The 26,573-nt window shown below is 43.9% G+C and overlaps 1 long non-coding RNA gene across 1 annotated transcript; it reads left to right on the top strand.

Moving 5' to 3' along the window:
- Positions 1-1,229: 1,229 nt before the first annotated feature.
- Positions 1,230-26,445, top strand: LOC128852597 (uncharacterized). Its single transcript, XR_008450575.1, has 3 exons — positions 1,230-1,475; positions 1,567-3,163; positions 26,140-26,445. It is a non-coding gene; the product is annotated as an uncharacterized LOC128852597 (long non-coding RNA).
- Positions 26,446-26,573: the final 128 nt, after the last annotated feature.

Raw genomic sequence — 26,573 nt, 5'->3', positions numbered from 1 at the left:
ACCTGAGCCAACATGAAGTGACTCTGGCAGCACCAATAGGAGCTTATTGTTGTCTCCTCAGCTGTCACCTATCAGACAAAGAGAGGGTGTTGTGACGATGCTATTGGGCTGCTGTGGGCAAAACACAGAAGGTGGGCACCAAAACACAGAAAGTGGGCACAGAAATACAGAAGGCGGGCACCGAAACACAGAAGGTCAGCGATCCTCTGCTCCATCCCCACAAAACCCTGTGTACTGCACTGGTTCCAGGTGAGTGTTTCCTCCTTTCCTGCTAGGGAAATAATGTTAGGGTTTCATGTATGCCCAAGTTGGCTTTTAATTCATGTCACACTGAAGAGGAAAGAGGAGGCTGAGGTATCACTTGTAAGCATTGGCTGCTGCTGCTTTTTGTAAAATTATTTTTAAGGCCTTAACCATTTTGTACAGAAATAAATCCAGCTGAGCAACGTTAGCACTTAATGGAGAAGGAGAAAACAAAACACGATGCAAAAGACAGAGAAGATGGCTGTTCTAGATCAGTGTCTTTCCACTCTAACCTTAGTGTCAGTTAAGAGGCACAGACTGTTCCTTGCAAATAACCAAGAAAAGCCAAACTAATTGAGAACATTATATGACTGTGACCATGTAGTAAGAATGATTTCATCTTTTCGGATGGGTAGTGTGAAATGGGAGTTGACAAGCTTGCAGTTCTCACAACCATAGCTTTCAGCATACAGGTTGATGGTTTAGGTGCTAATTATTCTTCCACTGAGGCAAAAAAGATGACTGTTCTGGATGGCTTTTAAAAGGAATAGACAGGCTGTTAGGAAGCTAATAGTCATTGCTGTAAGTCACATCTGATTCAGCTTTATTATCACTTGGAAGGAATGCTGCAGAACAGCCTCTGCAAGGAAAGCTTGGAGGTTAGAAAAAGCTCTGTTCTGGTGCCTGCTCCCCATGTCCAGATGTCAGACAGATGAATACATGTCCAATGTGTTTAGGCCTAGTTTAATGCTTTCCTTGTAGGTATTTGGTGAGTGTGTTTTCCTCTGGTGAATATATTAGCCTCAGTGTATTTATATCAGTGATATGCCTGTTCTGGAAATGGCTACTGTATTTACTGTCGGATATAAAACACAAATGCTACTGACCAATAAAGCTTGATGGGAAGAAAAATTCTTTAATACAGAGAAGCTTTTCACCTTGTTCCGATCCTCCCTTTTTGTGCTTAACTGTTGCTGTAATATTTACATTATTTTAGATCTATTTGAAAGTATAATATCTTGGCACAGTTCATATAGGAAGATTGATCCATCACTGGAAAACTCTGGCACAGACTGCAGACAGTGAAAAACCTTTGTGTGGATCTGCTTTGGGTCACCATCTCTGCATGAAACCAGCTCATGATGGGCAATTCCTTTCTCTCTTCTCCAGTGTCAGGCTGCCAAGAGAGGTTCAGTGCACCCACTGGAAAATGAGAAACCCTTCAAACACAGGTAAGAAATGTAAATTCCCCAATTAAAAGCAGAAAAGCACAATATCAAATGACCTCATAGCATGTTTAACGCCTGCTCATTGATATTACAGAAGCAGAAGAGTAATGCAAACTTGCTGCATTTCTATGTCTGGACATGAACTATCAACTGATACCCAGGTACCTGCCATGCTTAGGGATTCTTAAAAAATGCATCCAGCATCACAGCTTGAGCCTCTTTTTGGTTCTAAGTGGCACTTCCTTAACCCTGGAGCTGATTGATGAAGAACATCAGGTGGAGAGTTATTTTTTCCTCTGACTTCTCAGAGCAACATGGGCAGGTGAGCTGGAACTTCTCATACTAGTGAGCAGCTGAGCTGAGCAGCCAAGCAGACTGACAATTGGGATCTGCAGCTCTGGTATCACTTCCTAAAATCAGTAGTGGTTTCCTTCATGCCCTCTCTTGCCAAGCTGCAGCCTGCCAAATAGTTTGCTGTGGCACAGTTGAGATCTGCTCAAGGGCTTGTGAGTCTTTGTGTCTCTGCTAGAGCTATGGCTATGTTTAGCAGGAGGCATTTCAAGCCCTTTTCCAGATTTTCAGTATTCCAGCTTAAGGCATATTCTTCATACACTGATTTTCTATCTACCTGAATGTATTTCAAAATCAGAGATGAACACATACCTGTTTGTGTGCTGGCACATACGTACACACACTTCGAATGTTTAGGTCCAAAATGTCAAGCCAGAGCTGCTGTAGAGCCCTTCAGTTTGCCTTTGCAGTGAACCTTCATTGGATGTCTACCTGCCCCCTAAGTCAGCGTTTGTGAGGGATCTGTTGACTGCACCCTGATATTTATATTCAGGGAAAAAACAGTTTCTGTCAAAACGTTGGTGAACCTCCTGATAAATTAATACAGCAAATCCTAAAAAAATCAGTGTGTTCTGTTATTCTTTACATTCCACAGTTTGGTGGTTTGTAAGTGTATACAGTATGCTGCTACAGGGTCTTCTTCACAGAAGGTAGTTGCTAACGGGGCTTCACTATTTCAACTTGCATCCCTAGATATTGAAACACAAATAAAGATATAGCTTTATATTAAGATAAACTTGATTAATGAGGTAGGCCTCCCTACCTGCTGCAAGGCAATGACAGTCACCTGGGAGCCTCTGGGGACAATGCCTTGCTGTGCCTGCTCTCAGGGTGAGAGTGCCTCTAGCGCCTGGCAGAGCTTTTGGTGGGGTTGAAGTGACTTCAGAGAGTTAGTAGGGCCTTACTCCTTTGCAATAAGTCTTCTTTCCTCTGCTGCAGCCTAAGGTGAGCTGGCTATGTGATGAAAGATGAGCATTGCCCCAAACAAGTATGATTCACCACCCATCTGGAGTTATTGTGCCACATTACGTGATTACAGGGTATCCAGGTGGCAGAGCAGAGCAGAGCAAGTTCTCCTGTATGGAGAATCTGCCTGCCAAAGATAGTACTGGAGAAGTGTTAAAAGCAGAGACACATCACGAGAGGTTGGGTTCCTCACTCTTGTGTCTCCCCTCTCATGGGAATTGAAGACCTGAGAGAAATTGTTATAGTCTTTCACAAGTTGTGAAGAACAGCTGATGTAGATTATCGACCACAAGGCAAGGAAAAGGGTTTCAGAAGTCCCTAGAGCTGTGGGACCCTGGCTGCAGGGTGTCATGAATTGTTCTTCTGCCTGGTAGGTAAGTACCTGAATTAACCCTCTGCTAATGCAAGTTCAAATCTAAATGAGTCATCAAATGTCCTGGTTGGGTGCAGAGGGTGGGAGGCAGAAATCAGATGTTTTGAGCATTTTTAGGATGTGCTTTGGAAACTGAAGATCTAGCTGAGTAAGTGATGAGGAGTAAACTGCGAGTATATTTAATAATAAAAATTATTCATACTAAGATATCATTCCAGTGCTTTGTGATAGAAAAAATAATTAGCTTATAGCACAAGCAAATGGAAGATCACGGATTATTAAAATTATAATTAAAGCATGGGAATGACACTGGCACCACAGACATCTCTGCAGACTATTTGAACAGTGCGTTAAACAAAGTCAATAATTTCTTCATAATAATGGTATTTACAGTAACACATTGGGAATGCAAAGCATTTCACTGCAGGCAGCCTGATGTTTTAAAATATACTTACAGCAGTAACTTCCAGAAGGAGTAGGTATGGTGTCTGTTGAAAAAAATGGTTAATGCTACAGTTCAATTTTCAGATGCCAGACTTTAGTATAATAAGCAGTAGCAAAGAGAATGAAAATGAGGGAGGATGTTGAACAAGGGCTTTCAACAGAGGATTTGCTATAGAGAGTTTAGAGCAGGATGATTTTGATTATGTTACTGTACTAGATAAAATGAAGCTGTAGGGATTCGTAATTATAGGTGTCCATGAAAAACAATTTAAAGATAAGGTAATAGAATATTATTAGAAACTTCAGGCAAAGTTTTCCTATTAGTGGTCATTATTAGTCACCTTCTTTGGATCTAATTAAAAAAAAAGGAAAAAAAAGATAAGATATAGCTCTGTTTCAGCCACACAGCAAGAAACAAAAACCTGAGATTTTCTTTTGTTCTCAAGGGCTAAACTCCCTTTTAACTGGAAAATGCAGCTTCAAAAATGGGCTACAAATGTGTTAGTAGCCCTGGGAAACTTTATAAGGTACTAGAGAAGAATAAGGAATGTCATCACTAGCCATGCCACACTGAGCAATATTGTGAGGAGGTAATCAGGTGCTCCATTTCCATTTTCTTTTTTAAGGATAAACAGGGCACACTCAAAGATCTGAAAATTAAAAAGCATTAAACTAGTCAAAGGAATGTTCAGAATTAATTTGTATAAATCCTTGCCACAAATACCACTTTATCAGAGAGATTGGTATGGTGCAGGAGAGACCATAAAGTGAAGTTCTTAGTCCTTGCCATTGAGTCTTACCAGCCCAATGACATAGGCCTGCCTCTTCTCTAAGGGATTTAAGAATTTAATTTTCTGTTTGATGTTTTTCAGGAAGAACCTATTATCATTTCTTTTTTTTGTTTTATTCCAAGCACTTGACATTCTTTACTTACAATTTTAGTTCATTAGTCTGCTTTGTGATGAGTGTTCTCATACTCCAGCTACATGACTTTAATAAAAAAAGCACCCAACAGATCAAATAAGTAGAACTTTTAATTCATTCACAGGTACAGATCCAACTGACAGGGAGGTGGAGCTAGCAAAGCTTCACTGTTTGTCTGGAAAAACTATGTCTTTGCTGTTCTAGTCTGCTGTGTCTCTTCCCATTTCCCAAGCCTGCAAGAGACTGCACACAGCAGAGAGCTTCCACCACAGGGCAGAGGTTCGAAATCAGCAGCCTCGTCTAAAAAAATTACCAATGTCCTCCAAGGGTAATTAAGACAGTGCTGGCACGTCTGGAACAACACCAGGAGCAGTCTACCTCACTGTTCAGAGGTGCAAATTTACTCCGATATCTACTCCAATATCTATCCAATATTCACCTCTTACTAGAAAAACATAGAGAATACATAGAAAAACTTAGTCAGTATGTCTGTGATTCCCCCATACAGTGGGAACCATGATTACTTTGTTGACACCACAGGAAGGCTAAAAGTCTTGATTTTGCATGTTTCAAACCTTGCTTTGGGCAGTTTGTTGGGCCACGGAGATGCTGATCTCCATTATACCAGTGGAATGTTGATTATGGTTGAGTTGCTCCAAGCTAAAACAGCAGGAATAGACCAGAAACTGGTGCAGTTTTAGTCGTGTTTCCAGGCACATCTACCGGGAAATACAAACAAACTCACAACTAATAGGTGCTTTGCCTTGTATGCAAAGTTATCAGAAAAATAGTGGACGTAGAGAAGATGACGGCAAAGGGCCTTAATGCAGGTTCCTTAACCATGCTGGTACCTCCTACAAATGTTTTGCTTATGCCTTCAGAAGACAGACCTTCCTTGGGGGAAAGAAAAAATGCACTGTGGAAACCAGCTGTTTTTTGATGTCCTTGAAATCTTTCAGCTTGTTTTTTTAAAGAAATGGGGAAAAAAATTGGGTACCGTGGTGTACACAGAAAATGGAGGAGACAGCATGAAAGTGCTGAAAGAAAATATAGGCAGGAGGAATGTTCAATTAAGATAGTATACAGAAGTAAATATTTGAGGAACCAGTAAATCAACTAGATAAGGGGAGAATAAATGTAATTCAAAGACGAATTTCTTGTTGTAGTATGTTACAAACATCAGAGCACGGGGCTGCATTTGATGATGGACTATAGAGTCCAAAGTCCAAAGAGGCAGTAGCTCTCTTTAAAGCTCACTGAAAGATAAATCACACAGGTTATTGTATCATACTGTCACTGAGGTTTTAAATAAGTAGGTACAATTATTTTGGGTATGAAGAAAATATAAGAAGTGTCTGCCCCCAAGGGTTGTTAATTTTCTCAACAAATGCACTGGCAGAGACATAAATATAATAGGATGGGAAACAATGCACTGGGGAAAAGGGGTTTGTGATGCTGCTAAAAGTGCCCAGCACAGAGAAATCAATCCCAGTGGAAGACTTTCACAGAGGGAGAAGAATCCCTCAAGTTTTACACTTGGCAGTGAAAATGAGATAGAAGGCATAAAGCTAGGCATTGGTAAATTCATACAAAACATCAGACTCGCACTAGCAATATGCTTAGGATGACCTCTGCAGTCAATCGGTGCTGAGATGGTAGGTGTTGAGTCCCACTTGCGTAAGTGAAGGCAAATTTAAAAAGCCTTTGCTCTTACTGATGAGCATTTAATGCTCATCATGCTATCGAAACTATTGCTGTATCTTGGGTGAATAAAAGCTCCATCAGGCTAAGTTTGATGATTCAAAAGAAGTTTATCCCAAGTAATGACTCCTGGAATAAGGACTAGAGGAACAGAAGTGTTAGAGAGTGTCCCTATCAGCAATACAAGTACAGCAGAGGGTTTTTTAGGAATTACTGAAGGAAGAATAGCATTAATTTCTCTGTTAGAGAAAGCAAATGTGAACCAATGGAGAAATATCTAAAGTAAAGAAAGACAAATGTTATAGATATGCTTTCACACTTAGATTCAAATGGTATTGGTACGTGGGAGGATAAATTAAAAGTACAATTTAAATTTTAAAGTAGTCCTAATGACTTAGGAACATGCCAGCTACATGCAGTCCAATAATATACTGTAGAGGGTAGCCATGTATCTTACAGGGTGCACGGCAATTTCCAGTCTCACACTAAGCTTGCTCCTGGCCTTACCAATTAGCACCCTAAATTCCCTTGGTTATTATTTTTCTCAATTTCTGCAGCTGTTTCAGTTAGTTTTCAATATACAATTTTTTAAACTTGAGCATTACATCTGGAGGGAGGAAATGACTGGAGGCTTTTTTTTTTTTAAAAAAAAAAAAAAAAGGTTTTGATGAAGGTTTTGATGGAGCAGTGCTAACTCTGCAGCACTGGCGATTTCAGGTGTGGGTACTGGGTGTACCTCCACTGCCCACACGTGGACCAAACCCTGCTGCTACTCTTTGTTTCCGGGCATTTGTAGAGGCTGGCAGTGGCAGGCATTTAGACAAGTAATTTGAGCATATTTACAGTTTCAGGAAAAAAAACCACATCTGTCTCTTAGAAAAGAAAATCAAAAGAAAATCACCATGGTTACTGCCGTAACAACAGTGATCTCATTTGCCAGCAGACACTGACTTCTGACTAGTCTGCTGCAGTTGTGAAACATTGCACATGTATGACTGCAGCAAACAGGGCTTGGATAACATTTTCAAAGTCATCCAGTCAACCACTTTGCCCCAGGGCATGACTGGTTTTACCTTCACCAGGCAGGTGTTCGTCTAACTCAGTTTTTAAAATCTCCAGTGATGGGGAAGGGAATGTTTTCCTTTGTCACAGCAGTTGCCTGTTTCATAGCCTGCAGCATGAAATGGATGGCATTTCCATACAATTTTTATACTCACTGATGTAATTGTAGCTCATGTCTCTGATTGTTTAATAGATTGCTTTAACGACCAGCCATTTGGATAGTGATCTTTGTAATCTTCTTTTTAATGTTGTGGGAGTCAGAACATAATCATGTAATGCTGAGGAGGTGGTGAAGAGCAGAACTGCCCTCTGTCTTTCCATGGCTGGGGCGCACTTGAGTAGACTATAAAACTATCTAGACTATTGGGTTGTATTCCTTATTTAAAGAATTTACGCTCTCTTAAGCTTGAAGTAGTATCAAATCATTCTTGTCTACGACTCAGTTCCTTCATTTTGACTCTTAAATTTGATGTCGTCACTAAATAAGAAATCTAGGGTGTAACACCAGGTTGTGAGAATATATAGGTCTTGAGGAAGAAAGAAAAGGCCACCTAAGTAACCGCTGGCCAGAAGGTGTAACATGCTTTCTAGATGCAACAAGTCAGAGGTCACAGTATCTGAAGAAGAAAAAAGGACAGATTTTTAAACCAAACTTACCCTCACCACAAGGAAACCACTCCTTTGTTCAAACAGTTTAGCTTCGCATTACTGACATGCTTTATTTTCAACTAAGGCAGTCCCAATTTTCAGGCATAATACCACTCAGTAACAGCAGAAGAAATACCATTCCAATGAAAGCCCCCCAGTCCTGTAATACATTTTTTTTGTTTTATTATTAAGCTGATGCATTCTCCTTTCACACCCTACTCCTGACAGTACCTTGGTCCATCGCCCTGAGGAGTGGGTCAGATGCAGAAGCCACCCTATTGCACCCTACAGCAGAACGGAGACAAGGAGACTGTTTAGCTGCCTTGCAGTGCTTTCTATATCATACTTTTCTCCACTCACCACCTCTCTGTGAGCAGAGCTGGTGGGGAAGCACACCGGCCTGGCTGAACAGACAGCTTTGGCTGGAACTTAGGGTAAAAAAAGAGCTTATGACCTTTGGAAGAAGGGGCAGGAAACTCAGAATGACTATAAGGATGTTGCAAGGTTATGCAGGTAGAAGGTTAGGAGGGCCAAAGCCCAACTAGAACTTAATCTGACTACTGCTGTAAAGGACAATTAAAAATGTTTCTATAACTATATTAGCAGCAAAAAGAGAGCTAAGGAGAATCTTCAACCTTTACTGGATGTGGGGGGAAACATAGTGACAAAGGATGAGGAAAACTCTGAGATACTTAATTCCTCCTTTGACTCAGTTTTTTAATAGTCAGACCACTTGTTCTTCAGCTACCCAGTCCTCTGAGATGGAAGACAGGCAGGGAGCAGAGTGGAGCCTCCATATCCAAGGGGAAATTGTAAGTCATCTGCTACACTGCTAAGACATACACCATTCTATGGAGTCAGATGAGATCCATCCACCCAAGAGTACTGAATGAACTGGCAGAAGTGCTCAGTAAGCCATTTTCCATCATTTATCAGCAGTCCTAGCTAATGGAGGAGGTCCCAGTTTTTTGGAAGTTAGCAAATGTGATGCCCATCTACAAGAAGGGACAGAAAAAGCATCTGGGGAAGTAGAGGCCTGCCAGTGCCAGGGAAGGTTACAGAGCAGATCTTCTTGAGTGTCATCATATAGTATGTACAGGATAACCAGGTAATCAGGCCCAGTCAGCATGGGTTTAGGAAGGGCAGATTCTGCTTGACTAACCTGACCTGCTCCTATGACAATGAAACCCGCTTATTGGATGAGGAAAGGGCTGTAGGCATTGTCTGCCTAGGCTTTAGTAAAGCCTTTAACACCACTTCCCATAGCATTCTCCTGAAGAAACTGGTTGCTCATGGTTTGGCGGGGCATACTCTTTGCTGGGTTAAAAACTGGATGGATGGATGGATGGCTAGGCCCAGAGATTTGTGGGGAATGGAAGTAAATCCAGTTGGTGGCTGATCACAAGTGATGTTCCCCAGGGCTCAGTTTCATGTCTTTACCAATGGTCTGGATGAGGGGATCGAATACACCCTCAGTAAGTCTGCAGAGGACACCAAGTTAGGCAGGAGTGTTGATGTGCTTGAGTGTAGGAAGGCTCTACAGAAGGATCTGGACAGGCTGGATTGATGGGCTGAGGCCAGCTGTAGGGGTTCAGCAAGGCTAAGTGTCAAGTCCCACACTTTATTCACAACAACCCCATGCAATGCTACAGGCTTAGGGAAGAGTGGCTGGAAAGCTGCTGGAAAGGGAGCTGGGGGCTGTTGGTTGACAGAGGCTGAACATGAGCTAGCAGTGTGCCCAGGTGGACAAGAAGGCCAACAGCATCCTGCCTTGTATCAGAAATGTTTGACCAGCAGGACCAGGGAAGTGATCATTCCCCTGTACTTGGTGCTGGTGAGGCCACACCTCAAATACTGTGTTCAGTTTTGGGGCCCTCACTACAAAGATGTTGAGGTGCTGGAGCGTGTTCAGAGAAAAGCAACAAAGCTGGTGAAGGGTCTGGAGCACTTAGTCTTATGAGAAGCAGCAGAGGGAACTGGGGCTGTTTAGTCTGGAGAAAAGGAAGCTGAGGGCAGACCTTGTCACTCTTTATAACTGCCTGAAAGGAGGTTATAGTGAGGTGGGTGTTGGTCTCTTCTCCCCAGTAACAAGTGATAGGATGAGAGGAAATGGCCTTAAGTTGCACCAGGTGAGGTTTAGACTGGATATTAAGAAAAATTACTTCATCAAAAGTGTTGTCAGGCATTGGAACAGGCTGCCCAGGGAGGTGATTGAGTCACTATCCCTGGAGGTATTTAAAGGATGTGTAGATATGGTGCTTAGGGACATGGTTTAGTGGCGGCTTGGTAGTATTAGCTTAAGGTTTGGATGATCTTAAAGGTCTTTCCAATCTAAATGATTCTATGATTCTAAATGCTTTTGCAGACTTTCAACTCTTAACATATTAATAAAATGTATGAAGGTGTTTTTTTTCTTTAGTTCTTAGAAGTTATTTTCTGATTTTGCCAACTTCCACTTTGGGCTTTTCCCAGGTAAGTTCTGTTATGTTTGTTTTGACTGGGCTGTGTTTTTGTTTCCAGAAGGACAGGTATAAAGTTCAAAATGATGCACGAACTTTGACATTTGGCAATAAGGCTTGCCTCTTCTCTGCCTCCCATTCTTCTTCCCTCCACTCTGCCCTTGTTTCTGGATAGAAAATAAATCAGCTTCAAGGCTTGGTATAATATCTTGTGCAGCCTTGGTGCTGAATTTATGGATTTTACTGGTTGCGTGGATGCCACCCAGAGTTCTCTTCCTAGCCCCAAGAAACACTGCTACTTCTCTCATCCTGCTTATTTCTCTAGTCCTTATGGGAACTTTTGTGTCAGAAGCTAAGCTAATTGCTTCATGAAGATACAGAAATGTAATGATTACTCAGTGAGGGTAACTGAGTTTCTTCAGGGGCCCATTTTCACACACCAAGCTGGATGCCATTTGAGACATGGGGCTTGCAGGCAGTGCTTGGAAGAGCCCATAGAGTTTGGAGGCACCATCAGAAAGCATCAAAATGAGATTCACTCATGAAAAGGAAGACAGAGAGAACAGCTGAAGCTATCATCCTACACAGGAGACCACTAGACCTCTCCAATGAAGAGGAAGGAACGAGTGCAGAAAGGGAGCCAGGAGGTAAGGCCTAGGTCAGGCACTGAATCCAAAACTGGCAGCCTGGCCAAGGAAGCTCAGAATCAGGAAAGGTGTTTGAACGCAAAGCCTTTCAGCCCCCCACTAAGCCACTGCTCCCACCAGACAACCCAGCAGAGTAGCCCAGCTATGCTTTTGCCCAGCTGGGAATGATGGTCTACTTCCCAAGTGAAGGGATGGCCAGGGAAACACAAAGCTTGACCCACTGAAGCCCTCCACCTATGCTGTCCTGGGCCCTTTGCAACAAAAGATCCCCACGTGCAGATCAGAATCCCTCAGTTGTTTGGCTGAATGATGGGATCTCAAGGCTGCATTTAACTTTTGGCCAATGGGGGTGATTGGACTGGTGCAATTCTCCAGAGTAAAAAAGAAAAAAAAAGCCATTATTCCTGCTTCCCACTTTATTTGACTTTGATAAAACAATGGAATAGGTATCACTGAGGCAATGGAGTCAGCTGATCAGAGTTTTCATGTGGAATATTGTGTTTAAATGATAACAGGGCTATGTGAAGACACAGCACCTTTTTGTTTAAGGTGCCTCCTGCTTAATGAAGTGTTACATAAAAACTAAATTGTCCCCAGATAGTTTTAGTCAGGAGTATTTGGGTAATACACAGAGCAACAGCTTATTATAATGGAAGAAGCAAACAAAAATAATAATGATGGAAGGCGTCCTTGATTCAAAATAATACTGCTTGCCTTACAGCATTGACATTTGTGTCACTACCATATTAGCGGTAATCAGATTTCTCATTGTCTGCAGAAATGTACCCAACTCCTCGGGTATAAAACTCCATTACTCATTGAGATGTGCTCTCTGAGTCTGTGTTGGTGGGAAGATAAATTGGGTGCTGCTTTGCAGATCTGTTGAAGGAGAGGAGGGCATGCACTGAGAATAGATGGAGTAGGATGAGTAAAATCTACTCCTAGATCTTTTCCCTTGACATATCCTCTGTATGAAGCCAGAGAATGGTTCAGAGACTAATTTTATTAACTATCCTGCATTACTTCGTATCACAGTTTTCATCTTAGAGCAAATGAAAGTGTATTTCTATGCCTAAGGTAACAGGTTAGAGAGGGTGAGTTTCTGTGACACTGCAGATTGTCCAGATATTTTTACCAGCTTAAAATAGGATTATGCTACTAAATGTCATAGTTGTCTTGGTCCTGAAAGAAACTGCAATGCTGTCTCTGGAGACCAAAGTCTGCTGCAGCTCTAACATGGCCCTCTTGCATGGTGTTGGAGAGGTCACATCACTTTGGTCTGCCTAGCTTCCCTTGTCTGAAATGCAGGTGACAGTACTGCCTGCATCCAGAAGGCACAAGCGTTAATAATGCCATGTTAATGTTCACAAGAAAGATCCAAAGAAAGAACTTACAGGCGTGCGGTTTTTTTAATATTTGGGTTTCTGAAACTTTGCAAGAAGAGGATGTGCTGTGCAGGGCAGGTGCCAGCTGGCTGGACAGGGGGTATTGTGGCTCTGCACCCTGTCTTTCTCCTCTGTGTACACCTTCGGAAATCACACTCGCTCAGCAGGCTGCTCTGTAAATAAATGTGCGGTTTTGCTGCAGCCATTACAAGCATTGGGAAACTTCACTCCAGGGACCTTTCTTCCCATAATCCCCTTGTCATTTTCTAGAGCCTGTTCTATCTCAGTGACTTGCTTCCATATTGTTTGCCTGTGCTTCAGCCCCAGATGCTGTGTGGGTTGTCTGAAGGAGCTGTATGTTTGATGAGGTGATTTCAGGTATAGAGCATTTAAATGGGTGGCATTTATCTGAGGGGCTGTTTTTTATTTAGAACTGCTCATACCTTCAGTATCTTCAGTTGCAGATAACAGTACTTCTTACCTTCTGATATAGACATCTTGGCAATAAAAATGCCAAGTGTTGTTCCTGTGTAGGGTGTGACAGGGCTCTGCTCTCTAAGACAGTTCAGAAATCTTTGGTTGTCCATAGCAACCTGAAGGCATTGAAATACCAGCTTGCACATATGTGGGGGTTTGAAATACTGGAGGCTGCTAGGAAAAGACTCCGCTTTGTCCCTGTGATGATGTTCTCCTCATCACTCCTACCCACCCCACAGATTCCACTCCTGTCTGCACAGTGGTTGTTACCAGACTACTAGTCATCCTCCCTAGCTGTGCATTGTGTATGATTAGAAAGAAACTGGTCCCAAGGTGATGTATGCAGGGAAGCCCTAACCAGAGCTAGCCCCTAGTATCCAAAGATGTCAGTACTGTGATGCTGACCACTACAGAGCATGTGACGGAGCTGGAGCCATCACAGAGGACTGCTGAGTTCACTGATCAAGGGTGCATTGTAAAAGGCAGACTTGCTTTTAGTTTAAAGTAGGAAAGAGAGATACCAGAGCCCCTTTGTCTCACACTCTTGGGCCACAATCTGGGCAAAATCCCTCTTCCCTGTGCCACAGATAACAAGTGGAATGCAGGGCTGTAGTCAAGTCACTGGCCCAAAGCAATGGCTGTGTGACATGCCACAACCTCGCAGGGTTCCTCCTCTGCTCCAGACATCTTGAATTAACATAGTGACACCCTAAACCTGTAACTGACCTTGTCAAAGTTTGCACTCCTCCTGTGCTTTGGAAGACCCAGATGCCAGCCAGCTGGTGCACACTCTGTTCTAGTGCAGGGTGTTGTGACAGCCCTCAAAGGGTCACTGCCGTGGGTGCTTTACCACTTCCTGTCACCACCTTGCTCCTCAATACACTGCTCTGCTGGAAGCCAGAGCCTGCACTTGCTGCTCAGCTTCACTGAGACGCTTCTGCAATATTAGAGCATGAAGACATTTTCAGAAGATTCTGTGCTTGTGGCAGCACTGAGTCCCTGCTGTAATTAGGTTTGGGTGTTCTTCAGAACGGTGGAAACTTCAAAACCCCACAGGGTAACCTTGGGGGAACTTAGGAGGGGCTGTGATCTCTGGGCAATATCATTCTGGGAGCCTTACAGCTTCAGTGACCAGTTTACATATTCAAAGCCTGACAATGCTTGCAGCCCAAAGGCTTCAATCTTTTAATCCCTATTTCTACCCCTAATCCTTTTCCTGTGAGTAGGCCCTACTCATGCAAGTAGTGCACTTGGCTTTGGTGGAGTGTCTTTGACCTGCCTGTCTTTAATGTAAATGAAGATTACTTTTGGTATCTGTGGAATGCTAAAAAACTAAAACAGCAGAGTGTGATCCAGGGCAATGGGCTTTATGGATCCAGGAGGTCACGTTGGAGTTTATATTTGCTGCTGGCAATTCCAGGGGATCACTAGCACAGGCACAGCAGATTAATTTCCTTTCTGACTGCAGAATAAACACTATGTGTGGGGTAAATATTAAAGGAATTTCTGCAACAGGGGTGGAAAGGGAAGAGGGCTTCTTTGTCAAATCCAGTGTCAAAGGATGTCTGTTTACCTGATGTTGCCACATAGCAGACACTGCTTACTGGAGTGTTTTAAAAGTCAGGCGATAAGGTCTTAAATAGGGACAGCTCATGCACAATGACAATGAGCACTTTCCCAGCTTTTTGAGTTCTGTGTAATTGAGGCTACTGCTAATTTTTATACTGTGACAGTTTAACAGTTCTGTGCCTGTGACTGCGCAGCCTGATTCTCATGGGAAATGCTTCTTGGAGCCTAATAAGCACTAAGGTGCACATCCTCCATGCTGCCATGGCAACGGTGGGATGCAGGAGAGCTGGGAGCTCTGTCTGTCAGGAGCTGCTGCATCTTGGCAAGAGAAGTGCCCTTTCGATGTCCAAATTACTGGCTGTGGAAACTACCTCGTGTCTAGTGACTGTTTCTTCAAATGAATGACACTTCCTTGAGTAGAATTAAACCTTTGGGAGTTGGCCTCAGCTGTGTGCTTGGCCACCTAGCACAGCTGTGTGCAGGGTGGAGGGAGGCAGTCCCAGGGGAGCTGTGGGGCTGAGCACCCACAGTGTTCATGTGTTCATGTAAAATTGTCAGTCTTGATAAGGAAGCGTGGGGAAGCTTCACCGTTGGTGTTCTGACATTCAGTGTCAGACTGTGTTTTGCATTTTTGGTTTTACCCCACTTTTTGCTGATGCCTGTCCCTTTCAGTTCTGGCAGGGTGCATGCAGGGCAGCCTTTGCACCCTGATGACTTCCAGGCAGGGCCAGGAGCTCTGGGCTTGGGGCAACAGAGCTGATGACCAAAATTTTGTCCCACGGAGAACTCCGGTTATTTCATACTTATTTTTCCCCAGGAGAGGGACAATGATGGTAATTTTCCTTTCTGAAAAGGCTCATGACTCTGAACACCTAAGCCATGTTTGCCAGGTCAGCCTGGCAGAGAAGCCCCCTGCCTGAGCAGTAGCAGTGCCAATGGGAACCATGGCTTGGATGTTCCATGTTCTTGATTCTTCTTCGTGGCTCAGATTTCCAGCAGGGTAGCATCTCCTGTGCTGTGTCCTAGCCAGGAAAACCATAAGTCCCTGTTATTGACGAGCTGAGACAGTGGGATGGAAATTTAAATGCGGGAATGTGGTCCATGTTAGAAGAATGGGGGCAATTTAACTGTAGTTCCTGTGATGTACTCTGGATAGATACCTGATAAGGCCAAGCTAAACGATAATCAGCTGTTGTGTTGGTTTTTTTTTTAAATTCCATTTGACAAACGGAAGCAGTTTGAGTAAACTCACACAGACCTGAAACTGGTTTGCTGTAATTCTACTCATGCTTTGGTATAAATGAGTATTTCCCACTCCTAGGTCTTGACATGAAAGAAAGCAAGTATTTCACACTAGCCACCACTGCTGATTCCAGTTGCTTGGTGCACCTTTAGCAATGGGGTTCCTGCCACTGTTATACCTCTTGCTATTGGGATGAAGGGAACGATGCTTGATAGAAAGCCTGGGCTATTTACAAAGCCCTTAACCTGGTCTCCAATTTGCACACCAGATACTTCCATGCCAAATCAACTCCATGAAATCAGCAGGGGGCTATTGAAATGGTGTCCCTGCATCATTCTTCCACTTCTCTGCTGAGGTGTTGGGTAAACTGTGCCTGATGAGCTCTCCCAGAAATGAGCCTTTGTAGCCATTGTGCCAGCACGGAGTGGCTTTTGTGACATATGCTCCACATGAACTATCTGCACCCTTTCCTGGCACATCATTTGGCTGAAAACAGGTGACACCTATTGCTAATTATGTGTTGCTCCACTACCTTCTAATTTGGGAGCTCAGCGAAGCTGAGATGTATGTAGGGTAGTGACCATCAAATTCAGTGAACGTGGATGATAAAAATTTTAATAAAGAGAAAGAACCTGGAATGTTTAATAGCAGGATTTTTCTTTTTTTCTCTTCCTCAGAATTAACAGATACTCCTGTTCGGAAATATGGCAATATTGGTTGGGATAAATGTATGTAGCTGTCACAGTAGTAACTCTAGGAAAGTGAACACATTGTGGTAGGAAAAGCCATTTCTTCTTATCTGGCCAGAAAACAAGGCCAGTCATGTTGGCACAGATGCATTTTGGAAAAATAAACAGCAGGGAGACGACAAGGTGGTTCTGCAGGCTTGCAGAAAGGCCATCAGAAGAGGGAGCTCCCTTGCTCTGCAGGTTTTGAGAGGCTGGGGGGAACTGCAGGAATGGCTCTATTCACTCGAGTTTCCTGAATTTCCTGCGGTTGGGCAGCCATGGCAGAGGCTCTGCTGAAAGGTTTCTCACAGGCTAAAACCCCTTGATCTCAGCAATGTATCCTTGGCATTGCTTAATGGTCCCTGGGCATTGCAGATGGGCTGGGACTATAAGGCACACATCTCTCTAGTATGCTGGACTGGCTGTGATTTGACCTTGGTAGCTAGGCTAATAAATGTCACAAGAAGTTTTTCTTAAAATAGCATGTGTGCGTTGCAGAGTTTTGTTGTAGTCTAATATAGGGCTGGCCTTCAAAACCAGAAAGGTGCCATCAAGCTTCTGAAATTAACGTCTGGTTAAAGCCCAGCTTATATGAATGTTTTAAGAATTCATGGTATCACAAGATAAAAATAAGCCTGAATATGGGAAATCCGAACCCCAAAATATTCACGTCTGTGTTTACGTATCTTTTATGTAGCATCTGATGACAATCAAGATCTAACTTAATTAGGGAATTATTGAACCATGTTATTGAGGTGTTCGTATGTCTCAACTCTGAACCACAGCAGCCAAAGCTCAGTCAGAAGGGACAGATGAGTAAACGACGACGGGATAGACAACAAGTGGATGATGTGTCTCTTAATGATCCTACAGAAGGTAAACAAACTGGACACAATGTAAGGCACCTTGTGGACAAATGGATGTCCCAGTAAGTACCTTCTCAGTCAGACTCTCCAAGTGTAAGCCCATATGGAAAGGAGAAGCTGAGACCTTATCCAGACCTGTAAAATGCTTCAAGGATACCACAAGGAAATACTTTGCACCAGCGAATGAAGTACTGCTGCTACTTAAGTCAATGGTGACATCATTTTGATAGTTTGCTGTTTGCTTCCTTTGGAAAGAAATGGCAAACACTGCAATACAACTGTGGAAATACAGGTTCTGCTTCCTAATACAGCACGTCCCAAGCTGAGAAGGTGCACACCTTTCTTAGTATCTCTCATCAGTTAGACAAATATAATATCCACTATTTTACAATCAGTTCAAGAGGTTAAGTTAATATACCACAGATAGTATGCCTGGATTCTATCCAATGGGAAATATCACACAGGTATCAGATAAGTGGGTTGTTTTTGTAGGATTTTCTTTTAGGTTAGCCAAAAATATTTTAACAGTATATGAAATAGAAAAATTTCCTCCTGATACAGGAAAAGTCAGAGAAGCCAGCAAGATCTAAAATACTGCTGTAGAAGCAGTATGATGAAACTTTGATAATAAACCTGTATTGGCTTTAATCTTTCACACTGAAGGTATAGACAAGCCTAAGAGATGAAAGACCTTGATTACACTAAAGCCTTCATCACATGAAGTAAATCAACATAGCAAGAACCATACTCTAGGCTCACAGCCATCTGCCCAGCAAGGCTCTGCCAGTTAACCACCACCTGGAGTCTTTATGAGTTGCCTTCAGGTGGTTGTCACTTCAGGAACATCCCTTTTTTTCACTGTTGTCATTGACAACACTTGCTCCACAGTTAGTCTAATCATTCCAGAGATGTGAGAGAAAAAGAGAAACAAGTTTCAAACTTCCTTAAATAAGTAGAGGAGGCATCTGATGCCTTGGGATAACCATCTCCCCAGCAGTGTCAGTAAGGAATGAATCTCTTCTTTCCTAAAGTTAAGCTGCATTCACTGAGACAGCTGGTAAGTTTGGGGTTAAGTGAGGGTAAAATCCCCTTTGACTACCTGGTGCCTGCTTCACTGCCATTGCCTTCCTGGAGGAGCTCCCAGGGACTGCAGTGAGAACTAAATCAGGCCTCTAAAGGTTAACCTGCTGGTAGGCGTGAGATGCCAGGAGGGAATGATCACCGGCTGGTTTGCGCTGATGATGTGACTGGTAACCCGATAGCTTGTTGCACAGCTTTCATGCCTGGGGTTTCTGTGGGATCATAAGGAGCTAGACATCTCTGTCGACGTTGGTGTCTCTGCTTGTGTAATGCCAGAGCATGTGCTCTGTTGTGCATGTCTCTAAGTTGAGTCTGAATTCAAAGTGCAACACCTATTTCCAAGAAACTCGCAGTGTGGACGGTCGTATTGTGAGCTGCCCTGTCTGGATTATTCAGGAATATCCAGGAACCTGTGTTCCTGCATGACATGTCAGTCTAAGAGATCGGAAGCTCTACTAAGTCGCCACTGTACTCTGTTTTTCCATTCTCTCCCACACACAACACTGGGCAACAATGTAGTAAAATGGTTCCTACAAACACATTATCACTATGAGTTTGGCTTTCTTTTTTTTTTTTTTCTTTTTCTGTTTTAAAACATCCCAAACTATAGCCTGGTTTGTTTCAAGTAGCATCTCCTGAGAGATATTAATCAGAAAGGACCACTTGGAGCACTCACTTGATTTCACATACATCAGTGGCTTTCAGAAGGAACAGTTTCCTTCACTATCCCTTCTGGACAGGAATGTAGATTTTTTAAATATGGTCAGAAAATGGATGTAGAAAGGCAAAAGCTGTGATATAAAACCTCTTCATATTGCCAGTAGCACTTGAAATGTGTTACAGCAGCAAGCTTGATGTTCTGAAAGAACATTTTTTTTATCTGCTGACCCTTTCTGGCCCAGTTGGATGGTTCTTAGGTCTTTTCCCAATGTCGAAAATAGCAGTGACAATTTGCAGCCTATGGAAAACTGCACCAACTGTTGGTACTCATTAGTCACTGACAAAGCTTTGTATATCAGAATATATCTACAGGTGCCACAGGGAGAAGGCAAAAAAGAAAAATCTGTCGTACTCTGAGGTAAACAGCCTGATTCCCTATTAGTCTGCAGGAGGCTGAATTAGTAATTTATGAAGCACTTTGCCACAATGAGATTTGTTTAGTCCTTCTAGGCTTTGTTTTTTCCACTGTTAACACAGAGCTAAACAACTGAGACTGTGTCTACATACTCTTCTGCAGATACCAGCTATAAGCCACATCACCAGCAACACGGCTGCATTGTTTGCACAGCACGGAGGGTAGGGCTAATATTCCCACAGTTACTCATCCCAGTACCGCACCTCCCTTCTTCCACCAGGTGTTGCAGCCACTTCTGACTTGTTAAAGAACTGTGTCTGTCTAACAAGAATGCAGGGGTCACCCATGGCAAAGTGCTGGGAGGGCAGGGAGGAGGGGTGATGACTACCTGGGGCAGGGTGGGGGTCGTCACATCTTCATCCAGCCCTGTGGCAGTGTGAACTAAACTATGCATAGGGATCCTATGCATAGGGAACAGACCTGCAGGATGACCAGGTGTTTGCTGTCTTTAACACATCCTGTTGCTTATTAAAATGTGAGAAAGATAGAAGTCCATATTGTTTAAGAAGTCCATATTCCACCAACAAACTTCCTGGAAAAAGCAGATGCTGCTACAGAAAAGAAAAAAAAAAAAGAACATAGAAAAGAAATCCAAATCCTCGTTATAAAGAAAATAAATCCAAACCAAATTCAACACCTCCTTCATGGACATAAATCCCCTATTTTCATTTTGAAGGTCAGCATTAGATGATGCAAGACCAACACTGAACACCCAGCCCACCAGCCTCTGTGGAGCCAGATGGCAGACAGACTGATGTGGTCTATCTGCATACCTCCTCCAGGCACTGGAGAAGAGGTGAGAAGAAAAACCCTTTCTGGTGTGGGAAGAGTTAAAAGATCCTCATTATCTTTAAGAGCTTGTGTTGCTGCCATGGAGAGTGTCATTGGACAAACCCAAGGACTAGCCTATAGGAATCAGCTCTGGCAGAGATGGGGCTGGCAAGAGGAGAAGGTATTTGCAAAGCCTTTTGAAATGCTGCCTCCCGTGTGTCTAAAACTGATAGGGAAGGGCTTGCCTTGCTGGTATTTTAAGGGTTTCTGAGCCACTTCAGACAACCTCCAGTGCTGACTGTCCTGCGCTGACCCACTGTATGTGAAACAAGTGACTCTACTCATTGGGGGAAAGGCAATGCAGAGCTCCATGCCCTAGAATTGTCCCACATCAGGAACTTCAGTTGAGTCATCTACTGATGTGTGTGGGATTAATTGAAAGAGGGAAGTAAAGAAGTTCCATAAACACCTCGCAAGACTGAGTCCCCACATGAAAATATCTGCTAAAATGTATGGAGCCCAAGAAGAAAAGGCTATGTTAGTGCTGCAAGACATCCATGGAGCTCCTTTGGAAACTATGCTGCAAATTCGGAATGTTTACTATGCAATTTTTCTTCCCTATGGTACATTACAGTGCCCTGGCACTGCGTCTCGCAGGTAGGCAGAGAAAGCTGCCTGAAATCCTGGCATCGGACACCTGACTGTCTTTCCTGCTTCAGGACTCATGCAGGTACACTGAGGCAAGGGGGCAGAAACTAGCTCAAATCTGTGTTCCTAAGCAAGGAGCAGGACCAAACACATGGAACTACCCTGAAGTCCAATCGAGTGAGGATTCCCCACTGCATCTGTCCCACTGACTTTTGGTGGCTGAAGTTCCTCTGAAGCCTGTGTGGCTTCCTCTGGAGTCATTAATTATTTCTTTTGGGAAATCCTGACCCCAATGGCTGAATATGGTGTGCTTGGGAGGCTGAAAGCACCAACTCACTGTTTCCTGGGGTCTCCAGAATGCCAGACTGGCTGCCAGCTTGTTATATGGGCACTGAAGTGTCATCAGGGAGATAAGCATCATCAATGTTAAAAAAAACCAAAACAAAATGACTGAACCTGTAGCTTAATTTAGGACCTTGTCAGATGTATGGCAATGGCCTGGGGTAAGGCTTAGTTAAAGGTGGCATTTGCAGACTTCTGTACCTTTTTAATCTCTGTGTACAATATTAAACATCAGTTCTTGCTCTTGCCAGCAGATTTCTTCCAGTAAGGTCTACTCTGTGAAACCAGTAGCACTGAATATTGAGCAACTGACAGAAAAAGGGTAGTTTGGACCAATGTCTCTTCTGGCGTAACTCCATTACAGCCAGAGTGTGAAATCCCTGCTGAGATGCATGGGATTTTTGCCAGCTTGCGACTGCTGAGAACTCTTTTAACAACTCGACCCTGATTTTCTTTGGACTGAAACCTCCACATGAGTCTCAGCGTACAAACACTTATACCTTGCACACAGAAGAAAAATATTCTGCAGCAAGCAAATGAGCTTGGAAACAGATTTAACTTCATCACTGGAACCCCTGCTGTAGACATTCAATGCAGGCTAAATTTGGCTGGTGTAGTAAGACACTGAGCGAGTGGCACACAGACATCTAACTCCCTTAGTGATAGGAAGGCTCCTGCTTTGGCTGCAGTCACATGTTTATCTGACACGCTCCCTGTCACTTCTGTGAACTGCACAAGCAAAGTTTTGGTGCTATCCCTCAGCGTGACCTACTCATGCAGTTAGTGCTCAATAATATATTTTAAGAACAGGTTATTGCAGGAACCCTAAACACTGACAATGCATCTCCCTCCTCTCTTTTTCCATTGCATATTGCTGTCACGTCTTTCAGGTTTCTTTTTAGGCCTATCTGCCTATCTGTTGTTACAGGCAGGGTGTTTGTTGGTTTCTGGAAGCTCTTGTGGCTGAAGATACACCTGCATCAGACTTCTGGGCTCCTCCTGGTTGTGGAAGACTGACTATGCCTCCAGTTAGGAGGTCAGAAAGCTGGTGGTTCTATCACCCACACCTGTGACTTGATAGCCTTATGATTCTGAAGTAGAAAAAAAAAAATGAATTATAATTCTAATTTCTTTATACATTAGAAAAAGGTAGGGGAGACAAAAACTGCTTTGCTTTTCAGGTCACCTTCACAGCCAATAGGCATCTTTCAGTCACTGCTGGATAATACTAAGGGCACTCTCAGGGGACGGAAATTGGAATGAAAATTAAAAAAAATATGAGCAAGATTTTAAATGTCTCTGCAAAGCAGAGCAAAATTGTTCATCAGTGGCAGAACAGACACTGTACATACTGTCTTAAAATAAATCTGGAACGTGTATCTCTCCAATAGTAACAGAGAGGATGACCAGCTCTGTCTTCCCAGCACAGTCCTAGCCCCTCATGGATACAAAGGGTGTTTGTGACTTTGCCTTCCTACTCCACACATCAATCTTTCTGGAGCTCTGTGTCTCTTTTTGCATTTGAGATGGCAAATATGAAATATTTCACACAATCATGGAATCGATGAAGTTGGCTAGGACCTCTTGTGATCACCTAGTCCAACCTCCATCAAGCAGGGTGAGCTAGAGCAGTTTGCCAAGGATGGTGTTCAGCTGGGTTTCAAATATCTCCAAGGAAGAAGACTTCACTTACCTCTCTGGACAACTTCCTCCAGTTTTTGAGCACCCTCACAAGACAAAAAAAAAACTTCCTTGCGTTCAGATGCAATCTGATGTGTTTCAGTTTGTGCCTCTTATCCTGTCAGTCAGAACTCCTGAAAACAGTTTGCTTTCCTCTCACCACCGTTGCTTGATTTCTTACTTGTTGGGATGAACCTTCCCCGAGCTAGGAGGAGGTGATCTCTGAAAGCCAGCCAGATCTTCTGGACGCCTCATCTCCAGGATCATATTGCAAGCAGATCTCTGAAGAAGCCAAAGTCTACTCTTCAAAATCAGAGTTTTGGCCCTGCATTTTGCCCCACACTCCTCTCTTAGGATCCCGAACTCCACCATCTCACAATCATTGCACCCAGTGCTAACCCTGTCTTCACGTCCCCAAAAAGTTCTTCCTTCTTTGTAAGTATGAGGTCCAGGAGAGCACCCTTCCCTTAGCTCCTCCATCATCTGTGCCAGGGAATTGTCATCAATGTGTTCTTGAACTCTCCTGGTCTGCTTGGGCCCTGCTGTGTTGTCACTTCTAGTGTAAACCCCCTCCTACCAGCTTTAAACTTAACCTTAGTGTAAAATAAATCCACCTCCTTCTGTGCTCACTACTGGTCGTTGCACTCCCTGCTGGTGGCTCGATGCTAGCCAATGAGCATCAGGCAGCCTGGGCATGATGTGTTGCAGAGAAGTCATACTCGCTGACGCAAAGGTAGACTTACCGCCTATTTGCAAGTATACTGGCTATGACAGCAAGGTGGCTTGGTAGCCCAGATCTAGGATCCTTTGCACCTTTCCCAGCTGCTGTATTACACTGACACATGCCTTCCTAGACAGATGTTTGCTTTAAACTTTCTTACCAGTGACACACAATTAGAAGCATATCATTGGTGAAGTGCTTCTCACTGTTTTCTGCTTTTGAGCTAATCACCTTCATGATTTCACTGCCCAAGACTTGCTATGTATACTCCTTTTAACTGTTTTTTTCTTGCAAAATGAAGGATTCTCCTCAGCTCTCCAATGGGATTTGCAGTATGATCCACCTTCTCTTTTTTTCTCTCCTACCAAGTCAGAGAGCTGGGACTGATTGTGGAGATTTTCCATAGAGTTGTTGTTCATGAGGCAGAGCAGCATAATGCCTTTGGCAGTCCTGTTCCAGATGCTTCAGTACCCAGTCATGTTCTCTTTTGGTAGCGCCCAATGAAGGAGCCAGGACAGGGTAGTACTCTGCTTAGTACTAAAAACACAGGATACAAAATTACTCCTTCTCAAATGCTCTAAAGAAGTGAGGCAGACTAAAGGTGGAGAGGAAGGCAGAAAAGCCCCATCATTACCAGTTTTATAGATAAAAGCATTTTTGTCCAGCTTTTGCCAGGCACACAGTCATTCCTGGAGTTTTAACTCTGTCCCAAGTGACCACATTAAAGCCATTTAACAGAGGTACAGTTGGTCACTCTGAAGGTTTCAGTGTTACCAAATTAAAGTTACAGAGCCTGTCAGGAATGAGACCACTGAGTGGGTCTGTCACTCCTACCCCTGACCTCCCTCACCAGCTGCACCAATTGGAGGATTTGAGCTTTTTGGGGCTTTAAGCAAATTCTCCTGTGGCTCATGTTGCTTTCCTCTGAGATTCCTGCAACCAGCATGTTTTATTACAAACACCAAGTTGCACCTAGCAGGGCTGCTCCACTGCCTACAGATAAGCATTGCACAACATTTGTTGGACCAGAGCTCCAGTGTGGCAGAATGCACAGCCAAGGATTTCACAACTGCTTTCATCCATGGATTTCTGCTTACAGAAATAGAAAAGCCCAGCCAGCTACATCTGGATCTGAAAAAGAGAAGCAAAGTGCACATACACTGCTCTGCTACCTTTCCTGAGGGGGAAAGCTGAATTACAGCACCATCTGCATGTACAGCACCATCTGCATGTACAGCACCATCTGCATGTCTTGGGGCTGTTCTGTGGCAGGGAGCTCTTTCCTCAGAACCTTCCAACCAAAAATGTCACAAGGCACTTGTTGTTTGTTGGTCCACCACCTCAGAAAAGGCTGTCTTTCCCCTCAAAGCTGCCCTTCTCCTGTTGTTCTGCAGGTGGCTCCTGGCAGTTTAGGGTGCTTTGATGGCCTTTTTAGTTTCAAAGTCTGGTATTACATAACCCTAGACTTTCCCTATGTCCACTTAACAGTTGGTTTCAGGAGCCTGATGATGTGGTGCAGCCCTGCAGAGCCAGGGGGTGCCATGCAGCATCTACCTCTGCCTCCTGCTCCTCCCTTCAGCCCCACACCAGCCATGGTGGTGGTGAGGCACTGGTTGCCTGCGGAAGATATGGCTGCCCCATCCCTGGAGGTGTTCAATGCCATCCTGGATGGGCCCTTGGGCAGCTTGGTATGGTGGGAAGTGTCCCTGCCCATGGCAGGGGTGTTGGAACTGATGATTTTTAAGGTCTCATCCAGCCCAAATGATACTATGATTCTATCCATACAAGAAGTAGTTACTATTACCAGAAGTGGACTATTTTGAATTAAGCTAGAGTAAAATTTCATCTAGGTAATTGTGTTCTTTGAAAGTCAGACACAATGTCCCTCTGATAGCATATTTTCTTTAAAGTGGTGTTTTTCCAGACACTGCTCATGCTATGAAGACGATAACATCTTGCGTTCAGTATGATCTGTGCTGAACAAATGTCTTCTTCTGTGATTACCTCTGTTTGGAGTTTTCTTCCTATCTCAAAGGCAAGGTCAAGCAGAGCGCTGGAGCTGCTCCAAACCAGCCCAAGTTTTGACTGTTATTAAGTTTCATAACATTAAAATCAGTCCTTGGAAAGTAACAGAATATGCCTAAGATTTCTGCAAGAATCTACCCATATGCCTGCAAGTGGGCAATACATTCTGTAATCATCGCTTTTCTCGCTGCACACGATCAATGGAGAAAGTGTTGCCCAGGCTGAGAAAGGATGCTCGCTTTCTAAAACTCCAAAACGAGTCTGAGAGTTCCATTTGCTGACATTTTTGGTCTCATTATGAGTCCAATTTCTGCCTGGTGCCAGCCACAATTGGGCTTCCCCCGGGCAGCCCCGCAGTCCTCCCCAGCTGGTGTCCCAACGCATGCATAGTTCTCCTATATGTGTGGGTTTTCTCCCCTCAGAAAAGGAGGCCGGAGCTGCTGGCGAATCGCTTTCCAGGAAATCTCTATGACGGGACCCCGACCGGGATTTAAGATGGCGCGGGGACGAGGTGAATCGCTTCCTAACGCCCCTCTGTCCCGCTGGCCACGCTCGGGCCGCTGCAGGCCTGCTTCTACGGGTGAAACAGAACGACTGAGCAACCCCGGGCGATGCTGGTCACCCGGTGGGGCATCCCCGAAACAAGCACGCCCGGCCCGACCTGGCCGCGCCCTTGGGGGGAGAAGATGGCGGCGACGCGGCCCAATCAGCGCACGGCCACGGCTCGCGCCCGCCTCTTGCCCAGTCCCGGCGCTCCGCGTGTACTCCGGACGGTTCCATTCGGTACCGCCTCCCCGCTTTCCCCCCCCCCCCCCCGGTTGCTATAAATCGGAGCGCGGCGCACATGTGTTCCTCA

The sequence above is a fragment of the Cuculus canorus genome, chromosome 6 (assembly GCF_017976375.1).
Source record: "Cuculus canorus isolate bCucCan1 chromosome 6, bCucCan1.pri, whole genome shotgun sequence".
In the NCBI taxonomy this organism is placed as follows: domain Eukaryota; kingdom Metazoa; phylum Chordata; class Aves; order Cuculiformes; family Cuculidae; genus Cuculus; species Cuculus canorus.
The sequence above is the reverse complement of the archived record's forward strand: the minus strand, read 5'-3'. Positions and strand labels throughout refer to the sequence as shown.